General features: G+C 46.0%; 1 protein-coding gene across 1 annotated transcript in view; it reads right to left on the bottom strand.

Annotated features, from left to right (window-relative positions):
• PRKCQ (protein kinase C theta) overlaps positions 1 to 9,608 on the bottom strand; it is a 152,088-nt gene extending 142,480 nt beyond the window's left edge. Inside the window, exon 1 of the mRNA XM_061435759.1 lies at positions 9,509 to 9,608. The gene's annotated coding sequence lies outside the window, so the exon portion shown is untranslated. The remainder of the gene's footprint in view (positions 1 to 9,508) is intronic.
• Between the last annotated feature and the right edge of the window lie 2,686 nt (positions 9,609 to 12,294).

Genomic DNA, 12,294 nt, shown 5'->3' with positions numbered 1-12,294 from the left:
ATCTTTTTATCTTTCTTAATGAAGTTTAAGATCATGATGGTTTTGTTCTGAAAGATCCTAAAAACATCATTTTGTTAAATTTTAATCTCTTTTATCCTTTGATATTTTCTTTTTACTAAAATAATTTTGAGCTCTCTGTATATCTGCATTCAATGCCTCATCCATTTGCTAGTAGGGGGAAATTTTGGAATATCTCAGTTTTACTTTTTGTTTCCTTATCATTCTTAACTCAGTCTCTTTTCCTTTCATTACTGGCATTTCTCAGCAAGGTGAGAAACTGGGAGGGTGATAGAGGGAGAAAAGCCCACCACAGGGATGGGGAGACAGAGTTTCTCCCTTGTAAGAGGTTGTCTTTAAGCATGTAAAATGTTTTCTATCACCTTCAACTCTGAACTTCTAGTGCAAAGTATCTAGGTAATTCTAGAAACCCACAGGCAAAACCTGCTGAGTTGATGATCCCACTTGTGCAGACATTTTTATTTTCTGCACCAAATGATTTTCTGCTCCAAAATCATTGCAGATGGTGACTGCAGCCACGAAATTAAAAGATGCTTGCTCCTTGGAAGGAAAGCTGTGACAAACCTAGACAGCATATTAAAAAGCAGAGACATCACTGCTGACAAGGTCCGAATAGTCAAAGCTATGGTTTTTCCAGTAGTCATGTAAGGACGTGAGAGTTGGACCATAAAGAAGGCTGAGTACCAAAGAATTGATGCTTTCAAACTGTGGTGTTAGAGAAGACTCTTGAGAGTCCCTTAGACAGCAAGAGATCAAACCAGCCAATCCTAAAAGAAAGCAACCCTGAATATTCATTGGAGATGAGGGCAGCAGAAAATGAGATGGCTGGACAGCATCACTGACTCAGTGGACATGAGTCTGAGCAAACTCCAGGAGACAGTGAAGGACAGGGAAGCCTGGTGTGCTACAGTCCATGGGGTCGCAAAGAGTCAGACACAACTTAGCAACTGAACAACATTCATGTTACAGAGTCCAGGTTTCATTCCAAATAACACTGGGTAGCCACTGCAGAGTTTAAAGCAAGGAGTGACGAGCTGAGATCTGGGTTCTACAAGGATCCTCCCAGCTGCACAGTGGAGAATAACCCACAGTAACAGAGACCAGGGAGGAGGTTCTGGCAGTGATCCAGAAGAGAAATGGTGGTGACCTGAGTCAGGGCAGGAAAAGGTGGATGGAATAAAAAGATATGTAGGGGTGTGCATCTACCAGAACTTGGCTTGGGGTGAAATGAGGAGGTGAGGAGTCAAGGAAAACATCTAGATTTCTGCTCGTGCAAGAACAGGTGAAACAGCGCCAGAGACAGAAAAGAACGGGAAAGAGGTTATCTTGTGGGAAGAGAAAGGGGAAGACCATGCAAGCAGTCTGAGGCATGTGGTATTAGACACACCCATTTAACAGACACAAAAGGACTCTGGAGAGGTCACAGTTAGGGAGTGGTCAGCAAGGGGATGGCTGTTCAGGTCAGTGAGCATGAGGTTACCCACAGAGTGAGAATCCAGAGGAACATCAACCTTCCACGGGAAAGGAGGGAGAGCAGGAGCTTGCAAAGCCGAAGAGGGGAAGGAAGGAGAATGGGAAGCAGGGGTGGGATGAAGGTGTTGCTCCGAGAATGCAGAGGTGCTCAGTACACCATCTGCTGCAGAGAAGTCAAGGAAGAAAGGAGTGGAATTGAGCAAGAGTCAGCAAAAGGGAGGGCTTCCCTGATGGCTCAGTGGTAAAGAATCTGCCTTTTAATCTCTGGTCCAGGAAGATCCCTTGGAGGAGGAAATGGCAACCCACTCCAGTATTCTTGCCTAGAAAAACCCATGGACAGGGGAGCCTGATGGGCTACAGTCCGTGGGACTGCAAAGAGTCAGACATGACTTAGTGGCTGAACAACAAAAAAAGTAAAAGGGAGCATGAATGTGTTAGATCCCCAGAGGCAACAGGGCCAGATATCTGTGGCCACGACAGGGAGTGAGGACAGAGCAGCGGGGGCGGGGGACAATCTGAGGAGGCTGGCTGTGAAGAGGAGGAAGGAGGCCATGGCTGGAGGAAGGTGAAGAAGGATGGCCTTCTTCTTCCGAGAAGGAAGGGGCTTCAGCATGCTTGTGCAGTGAGGTGGGACCAGGCGGGGGGCTGGAGGGGGGGCCATAAGGAAAATACAGATGCAGAACGAGATAATCAAGAGAATGAGATTCCTCCTCCTTCCATGGAGGAGGAAGAAACGGAATCCAGAGCATCAGTGGACGATGAACCTTAGAAGGTGAGGCTTCTGTTTTTTTATCATAAAAGACAGGAAGGGAGGGTAGATCCAGAGCTGGGCATGGAGCCGTCATCACAGGGTTAGGTTGTTTCCATCAGGGAAACTCCGATTTTCTCAGCGAAGCAGGCTGAGGGGATGGTGGTGGCAGGAGACGGTCTGAAATGGTTGCTGTACTCTACAGGGGCAGGGAGCTGACTGGGCAAAGTCTGAGGGAGGGCCTGGCTGACGCAAATCACAGAGCCCTGATGCCACGAATTTGCAGTTACATGATTCTGTCCAGTAGAAGTGCAGCAGCCTCCGGCTCCGGGAGAAGGAGATGGGACTCTGCTGTGGACCTGGGAACCCCAGTTTTGGAAAGAAAAGAACATCACCTCATGTGGCTCCACCCAAGCTGCTGCTCCCAGCCTGAGCAGGGGGGTGGGGGAAGCTTTAAGGGGAGGGCGGAGGGGCTGTTTTCATCTTTGTTGACTTCAGGCCCCACAATCTCTGGTCTGTTGAATCAATACTATTTTTTTCTAAGTGATTTCTTTTTTTTTTCCTTAAGAAGCTGACAGGGCACATCCCAAAGTCCGTATTCCTCTTAACAAAAGTGGAATCTGATTATAAGACTCTCCCCTTGAGATGACATCTTCCCCAAACAGCCAACTGATGAACAAACTTTGGGAATATAACCCACAGAGGCAGAAAAAGGAGCTTAAATTGGGGAGCCGAGAGATCAGAGTTCACAGCTAGTCATTTGTTGTGATGAAGATTCTTGACCTCAACCCACCTCAGCATCTCTATAAACTGTGGATGAGCCACTCAATGGGCAGGACTTGAGGAGAAAATGTCTCACATACCCAGAAACCCAGCATGATGCCCATTCAACCAATATCACTTTCCTCTGCCTCCCTCCAGGCCAGTGCATGTATGATTCTACAACCTAAAGAAACATTACAGAAAACTAAAGGTCATGGGTCTAGGATGATCATAAGACACATGTCCCAAACTCCATGATCCCAAATTTCATGAATTATTTACTCTTGCTATGTGAAACGCATGCTAGTCTTTTCTGTTCCATTTCATGTTTAAAGATTTGCTTGTTGCAACACAATGCAAATCTCACAATCCAATAATGATTGTGCTTTGCAGTTTATAAAACACTAGATGAGAGGCCCAACTCTATATCACTGCAAACAGTACATTAACAGACCACAGAATGGAAAAAGTTGAAAACTACCGCTCTAAAAACGCTACCACACAGCTGACATGAATTTCTCCCCAAACTGCAAGAAAGACATGTCAGCTGACTTTCATGAAAGACTCGGCCTCTTGCTCACCTGGGCTGTGAAGAGTCATCTGACCATGAATTCTCAGCGCCTGGCTTCCTTTGGAAACTCACCCAAATCTTGGCAACAAGACTCTACCGGCTAGATGCTTATTTTAGCATATGCCCAGTGTGAACAACGCAGAGGGCTGGAGACGGGTAACAGGGTAGGCTAGCCAAGGGTGATTAAGGGTCCACTCTTCGTACTTTCAACTAAAGAGCGGTTGATGTGGTAGTGATCAACACACTTTGAGAGGGAAGTGTCAGGGCTCACCCCATTCTCCTCCCTCACTGCTCTGCTCAAACCAGACAGGGTTTGTCCTTCGCCTTACTAGAATGTCATGCTCACAGGCCATCCTAAAATGCAATCCCACCTTCCAAAACATCCTCGCCCGCACAGCAGGTCTCAGCTGAGCTGCCACTTTCTCCGGATGCCTTCCCAGACAGCCCAGATCTAGTGTGCCCTTGGCACCATGTGTGTGCCCAGTACAGCATGTACACACTCATTCTGCACTGGGGGTTCACTGGGGGCTCCTTGGGCCCCAGTCCTGCTGTAGGTGCTGGGAAAAGGGCTACAGGGAAATGCCAGCCTTTTTGGAGTCTACTGGCGAAGAGGAAACAAATGAGTCTACAGCATAGTTGTGCATAGTAATATTACAAACTGACATAACATGATGAAGTCATCACACTCAGAACTTCCCCTTTACCTGCCTGCATCTCGCCCGTGCTTACACAGCAGCGTGTGGCTCTGAGGCTCCCAACAAAAACTTGGTGGATGAAAGCACAACCATCAACTTTCTGATTTTCTCCCCTGTCCTGGGAATCTGTCTTGTTTTGGTCACATACAAGAAGATAACCTTTAGGTCTGCAAAGGGTCTGTTCTGCACATTTAGCATCATTACAATGAATGCCACGCTTACTGATTCTCAACAACTGCTCATTGCTAAACCACAAGGTACTTCGTGTAAGTAGGGGCAGCCCTCTCTAGAGGGCAAAAACCCTTCTGCCCGTGGGTTCCCCAGTCCTGCAGGAGATGCTGGAGTCGTTAAGTCCTCCAATTATTCTGCACTAAAAAAGGGGACATATTAACTTCATTTCCTAATTTTGTGGCTGTTCTCTGCTTCTGGGGGAGAATGTTCCTATTTGTAAGACATATGCATGAAAGAACTGATAAGGTGATAGGGTATCGAGTCAGCAACTTATTTAGACATCATCAGTAGGGTTAAAAGGATAAAAGGATTTTCCCCTTTGTACTGTAGTTACAGCTTTTCTGTAAGTCTGAGGTGTTTCAAGGTTAAAAGAAATAAAGAGAGAGGAAAAAAATAAAAAGGGACGTAAGCACAGGATGAGATAGGGAAAAAAATAATGAATTCAGAAGCAGCATCAACCCATGAACCCCTGAGGTCGGGCACGAAATGGTTTGGTAAAATGTTAATTGGTTACCATCTCATACCCATTAGGATGGCAACACTCAACAAACAGAAAGTAACAAGCATGGGCGCAGACGGGAGACCCTGAAACCCTCCCGCACTGTTGGTGGTAATGCAACATGGTGCAGTCGCCATGGAAAAGAGCGTGGTGGCTCCTCAAAAAACTAAACACAGAATTACCATCTAAGCCAGCAATTCCACTTCTGGGTATACAGCCACAAGTACTTAAAGCAGAGATCTGAAGAGATATTTTTACACTCATATTCACAGCAGCCTTATTCATAAGCCAAAATGTGGAAGCAACCCAAACAACCATGAACAGGTGACTGGATAGACAAAATGTGGTAGATACATTGTGGGAGATACTGTTGTTGCTCAGCTGCTCAATCGTGTCCAACTCTTTGTGACCCAGGCTTCCCTGTCCTTCACCATCTCCTGGAGTTTGCTCAAACTCATGTCCATTGAACCAATGGTAGATAAAATGGAATATTATTCAGCCTTTAAGAAGAAAGGAAATTCTGACACAGCCTACAACACAGATGAACCTAAAGGACATTAAGCTTAGTCAAACAAGCAACTCACAAAAAGATAAATCCTGTATGATTCCATTTATACAAGGGAACTAGAGTAGCCAAATTCAGAGATAGAAGGTAGAACGGAGGTTTCAAGGGCTGAAGGAAGGGGGAATGGGGAGTTAATGTTTAATGGGTAGATAGTTTCCGTTTTGCAAGATGAAAAGAGCTCTGCAGATGGATGGTGGTGACGGCTGCATGACAGTGTGAATGTACTCAGTGCCACTGACCTGTTTAAAATTTAAAAATGATTAAGATGGCAGATTTTGTTAGGTGTATTTTTATCACAATTTACAAAATGTAATTGGTAGGTTATCCAGCTCTGTGGTTTTTGGCAAGGCTTGGCAATCACACAGGCCTGATTCTAACAGTTATCAGCTGTTAAGAGCTGGGCAAGTGACTCAACCTCCCTCAGCCTCCATTTCCCCAACTGCAAAATGCGAATGCTAACAAGGATAATGACAATGATGGTGATATCAAATTTATAAAAACTTTGCAAAGATTAAATGAGACTAATATTTACCAAATACAAGTAAAATTATGTGCCATATAATATCTGGCACATAAATTATAAATACTAATACATCAATAAATCATGTCTTACTGCTTTTGTTAGCTCTGATTACCATGAATAGGATTAGCTTAATTCAAAGTTATAATTTTTAAAAAAGTTATATAAATGAGCTTATTGACAAAACGGAAACAGACTCATAGATTTCAAAAACAAACTTACGGTTACCAAAGGGGAAATGCTGGGGGTAGGGTGGCGGGATACATTAGGAGCTAGGGATTGACATACACATCAGTTGAAATCAACAAGGATCTACTGTATAACACAGGGAACTAGACTCAATACTCTGTATTACCTGTATGGGAAAAGAATCTGAAAAAGGATAGACACATGTACAACTGAATCATTTTGCTATACACCTGAAACTAACACGACACTGTGAATCAACAATACACCAATAAAAAAAATTTTTTTAACCAAACAAAGAAAAAAATCAAAAGATAACATCGGCCTATAGAGTATGTACTGCCAGAGTGAGTGGCTTTGAATATCTGCTGATTTAATCCCAGAGCAGAAATCTATGATTCCAGGCTTTGGCTGTGCTATTCTTAATTTCAGAAACTTCTGGTTCTCATTTGGTCTCAAGGATATCCTCAGATGACAGAGCAATGTGAATAATCGTGTACAAATGGTTGACAGGTTAAAATAATGAAAGAGGTTTCCATTATTGCAAGGAAACACCTCATAATTAATCTTTTTGCCTCAACATCATGTTTTTCTATGATTTGCTCCTGATTTCTGCCTTGACAGCTAGAATAGGAATTAAGAAGCAAAGCTGGATGCATGACTGCTTGAAAATGAGAAACTTAAACTTCCAAACTAATAGACACAAACAGAAAGAATGAGTTTAACATTATGTATGTTGTCACAAGACTAATTCCCTTGCTTATAATTACAATCTGATTTGGGGCAATAAATTTATATAAATATGAACTCACATGATACATCTGTGTTCTCTGGTCCTTTTTATCATATAATCTTTTTTTTTATTTTAATGAAATGATCTGTGAAAATTACTTGGGAAAAATGATAAAAGATTGAACCCTATAAAAAGGATGTCATCTGAAATCAAAAATATCCTTATTAAAGGTTATATTAGATGACTACATCAACAATACTTTTAGAGGCAAGCAACACAATCAGTAACTCCAAAGCAAATGCATTCAGAACAGGTAGTACTAATTCCAATTCCTATTTTAAAAGGAAGGCAAATGTCCTGTCATCAAATTCCACATTGTAAGGAGATTTTGTGGAGCTTTACTCCTGAATGTCAGTTACAGATTTGTACTATAAGGCCACACTCTTGGAAAAAATCCTGGACCCAGTCCACATGGAATTTCAGACTCACTACACCAGACTCACTACACAGAAGAATTGCCTCTTTTCCATAGAAGAGAGGGAATATATTACAACTGCAAGAGGGACCTTTATAGAAATAGAGAGGAATGGGCTATTCCAGGGAGCCCCCCCAACCCCCCGCAGGACCTGCTACAAACAAGAGAAAGCTCATTTCAGTGTTGAAAGGCACCTTTGAGATCTGAAGAAGGACCAAGGTGTGACTAACTGAACAATATCTCTGCATAAATGGAAGGCCAGGGGCACCTCAACAAAAGAAAGTTCTAGTCACTGGCCTATGTATCTTTCAAACAGACAATAGGGAATTTCTGCAGAAGGGAGAAGGATCTGGGAGGACAAAGAAGCTTGCCCGCGAGCCACATGCCATCCCAAGCCACCGCTGCACAAGACGGTGGCGGAAGTGAACACGACAAGGCGGAGGGTGGTGACGAGAGTCCTCCCTGGAAGTTTACATTTTAAAAGCTTACAAGAAAAATCACAGAGGGCCGAAACAAAGGCTGGCCATGGGGACAGGTCGCTCTTGAAATCAGAGAAAAGTTTATGAGAGGGGGGGAAAAAACCCCAAACAAACCAACTTAATTTAGACTTAATTGCTAACTTGGAGGAGTTCCACAGCTGAGGCTTTGAAGGTTTTTAAGAAGCTCTTCCTATGCCGCATCTTTAAATATATGTACGTTCAATCAACATGAGAAAGACTAAGAAGAGTCTGCCGCAGACACCTGCTTCAAACAATAGTGCTAATCTCCGAGGGGTTCTAAACAGCCGCGCACCAACTTCAGAAGTAATTTGCAACCAAATTAGTAAATGTCATCCTCCTTCCCAGGAGACACAGCATTTTTTAAAAAAGATTAAAGCACTGGCGGTGAGACTGCCATTTTACAAGAGTTAAAAGATAAGTTCGGGGGGGAAATGAAGATGGTGATTCACAGGATTGGGGTGTGGGGTGGGAGTGGAGCACCACCATTTTACTAACAGGGCTTGTCTATCAAATTTCTCCACCAGGAAAGGACGGTGGTGATCACAGCTTCTAGAGAATAACGTTAAGGGGAGCAACAACCAGACCTATGTTCAGAAAGGGACCTGCACGTTCTCCATACCCGGGGATGGACCATTCTACGGACACGGAGAGAGGCGCCTTCTCATTCTCCCCGTGTCACCAGCCCCTCCTGGTCAGCTCGGTCCACCACTGAATCATCTTTTATCAGCACCACTCTGAGCAGGACAAGCCCAGGGACAACGCTTTCTCCTTGCAGAAACCCCAGCGTCTCCCAGGTGAGCCTGCCTCGGAGCTTGTCTTCATCCAGGCGCGCCCGCCCGCAGGGAGCGCCGAGTTGTTAGCGTGAAAGGTCCATTTCACACTGATAACCCGAGCTCTTGAGAACCGAATAAAATAAAGGCACTAACTCTAGTTTCTTAACGTGTGGCCCCCAAAGCTGAAAAAACACTCTCACCCCAAGATTACAGGATTGAGCACCAGTTTTTTGTTTTGTTTTCTGACATCTATCAAAACTGGCCTCCTCCTGCCCCAGGCCCCTGGAAAGAAACTTGGCTTAGTTTAGAAGTGAATGTTGGCAGCCCCGTCTGCTTCTCGAGCAAACGCCAAGAAAACTTTATTTCCCTCCGTGGACAGGCTGCCACCGCATCACACACCTCTCCTTCCCAGGGCGTGCGGGAAACAGTAAACTCTCCGCCACCGTCTTCCTTCCCTCCCTCCCGCCTCGCAGTTTAGGTGAGAGAAAAGCCCAGAAGGAAGCGGAGGCGCCCCAGCCCCTGGCCCCGACGGCCTCTACCCAACCAAGGTCCGCGCCTCGCGGGCGTCCCGCGCGCCACAAACCGCGGAAACGAGACCCAAAGTTTGCAGCGCTTGTCGCCCTTTCCGAGTTCACTGTCCTGCCGCCTGCCCCGTCCTGGACCGGCTCGGAGCCCGAGCTGGGTGGCCGCCCCCCTCCCCGCGTCCCTTGCAGGGCGCCCTGCCCTCCTGATCGGTCGGCGACCCGCGCGGGGACCTACCTGCCGGTGGCGGCGGCCAGAGCGCGCGGCTGGGCGGCGGCGCGGGCACGGGCGGCGCGGGCCAGGGGGCGCTCGTCACCCCGAGGCCCCGCCGCCGAGCCGGCTGCCCGGACGCCCGCCCCGGAGCCGCGGCCCGCGCACCGCCCGCCGCGCGCCGCTCTCCTCCGGGGCCCGCCCCGCGCTGCGCCCCGCGCTTCCGCTCGCAGCGGCTCGGGCCTCGAGACCTGGTCCCATCCCCGCGCCGGGGATGCTGAGCTGCGCGCGGGCAGAGGCACCCGAGACCACGTGACTCTCCATCTAACCCAACCGAAAAGCGAAACGAGCCTTCCCACGGGAAGGATCAAGGTCATCAGATTAAAAAAAAAAAAAAATTCAGCTGTTTGCCAGCCTTTCCACTAGAAAGGGCTGGTGTGCCCTGTTCTTTTAAACTGCCCCACCCGAGAAAGATTTGGTGCTGGATAACCCGACCTCTGACTTTGTTTCTGCACCGTTTTGGGGGTTTTTTGGTATCATTTCCTAAGTTGCATTGCTTTAAACTTGACAGCCCTTGAAGCTGCAGTGTAAGGTCTTACCGGTGTCTCGTCATTGGAGGATTTTCACGCCTGGCTGGTGGTCCTGATGGTCCTGCTGAGGATAAGTGGGGTGCTTTTGTTCTGTGCTCTAGAGAATAACTTTTTCATTCAGGATAGACTACTGGTTACCAGCACTGCAGGCCTGTTCCCTCTGAATTATTACGCAAAATGATTAAAATGTACTTGGTTAAAGTGCTTGTTGCTCTAATATACTAAACCCAGATTAGCTTAAGAAATAGAACAATAGTCCATTTCTTCTTCTTCTTTTTTTTTTTTTTTGTTTGTTTTTGAGAGGGAGATTAAAAAGGTATGGAAGAGCCTCAGCTTGGATCAGCTGGCTTCTGATCACGGAAGTATAGACTGTCAGCTGAAAAAGACCTCAGACCACAGCTAGTTCCAAACTTTTAAAGATGAAGAAAACCTGAGGCCCAGAAGGATCTGGTAACTTAGTTCCCATTGCTGCCTTTTGGCAGGCTGGGGCTAGGAAGTCAGATATGCTGGCTTGTTCTCCTAATCTGTATGAACTCTGCAGAGCAAACACACACACCCTTTAAAGATAAAAATACATTCCCCGAGGAGTAGGCCCTCTCCTGCATTTATCAGTATCTAACAGCACTGAACAGACCCTCAGGCCACGATCATCCAACAGAGAGGCTGCCACCCCTGGAAGGTCATAGTCAAGAGGTGTGATGGTAGGAGAACCTCAGCTGTGTTGACATCACCAGAGCCTGGCACACAGTAGGTGCTCATTGTATATTTGCTATTGAGATTTAGTAGGAAAATGTATCTATGGCTGAGAACGAGGTGACAAGAACCAGAAAGAGGCCTGGCTTCTTTCTGCAGACTGCCAAAGAGAAACCTCCTGGTTCAAGACACCTGCCCCCTGGTTCTCTCCCAGCCATTCTTCAACACAGCTTGTTACACAGAAGAGAGATGGCAGGCCACCAGAGGCTTTGGGGCCTAGGAGACAGCAAACCCACCCATTCCTCACGGCTGGAGTTTTCATGGACCATTTGAGAAACAGGTTAAGTATTAGGTTGGCCAGAAAGTTCCATAATATGGTATAGAAAAACCCCAACGAGCTTCCTGGTCAACCCAATACAAGTAGGCACTCGAGGGAAAGTCTTATGTCCTCTAAATTTAGTCAATAGTCAGTGACTTTAAGAAGTTTCACATCGGACTTGTCCAGTGGTCCAGTGGTTAAGAATCTGCCAGCCAATGCAGGGGACACAGGTTTGATCCTTGGTCCAGGAAGATGCCACATGCTGTAGGGCAGCTAAGCCCTAGCACCACAGCTGTTGAGCCTGTGCTCGAGAGACCACTCACCGCAACTCCTGAGCCCATGCACTGCAGCTGCTGAAGCCAGCGCTCCCTAGAGCCTGTGCTCCACGACAAGAGAAGCCACTGCGGTAAGAAGCCCCCGCCTGATCATGGCAACTAGAGCCAAAATAAACAATGTTTCAAATAATAATGATGATAATCATCACCATATGCTATCTATCTGTCACTGTGATGAGCACTTTTTTTTTCATTATTTTTGTGATGAGCACTTTTGATGCACTATTCACATAATCCTCGTAAAAAATCTTAGGATGTAGATATTAAATCCTCACTGTCATCATCGTTATCTCTATGTTAGGGAAGAGAATAATGCAGCTTAGAAGGATTAGGCAGCTTGCCTGTGACCACATGGTTAATAAAATACTGTAACCAGGATTGCAACTCAGGCCAGTTGGAAGCAGCCCCTTAGGCACTGTTGAATACTGCCTCTATTCCTTGACCATACCCTCCACTTTCCCCTTCTCTCTGTTTGGGACAATTGGTCCCTGGAGATGCGTGCTATATAAGCATATAGTCCTACAATTAGAAACCCATTCATCTGAAGACTGTATCTTTTAAAACAATATTCATCATGTGTCTAGAAAGAGTTTTGTTTTTGTTTTGTCTTGAATATCAACTAAAAAGAAAAACATCCCTCTTTGTTCTCATTCCATGTAGGTTCTAGAGATACCTGTAGATCTTTCTGACCCCAGGAGCCTAGAGCTGGCCTCTCCTTCCCAAGGCTACAAGGCATTTCTGTTTTGTATCAGACTCTGTCTCATCGTTTTATAGATGGCTGCTGCTCAGAAGTTCTCCACACCTTTATTTCCTGGAAGAGGAAATTGCGTTTCCTGGGGGGGCCTACACGTGGGTGGTGAGGTTCCACTCGTTACC

The sequence above is a fragment of the Bos javanicus genome, chromosome 13 (assembly GCF_032452875.1).
Source record: "Bos javanicus breed banteng chromosome 13, ARS-OSU_banteng_1.0, whole genome shotgun sequence".
NCBI classification, from domain to species: domain Eukaryota; kingdom Metazoa; phylum Chordata; class Mammalia; order Artiodactyla; family Bovidae; genus Bos; species Bos javanicus.
The sequence above is the reverse complement of the archived record's forward strand: the minus strand, read 5'-3'. Positions and strand labels throughout refer to the sequence as shown.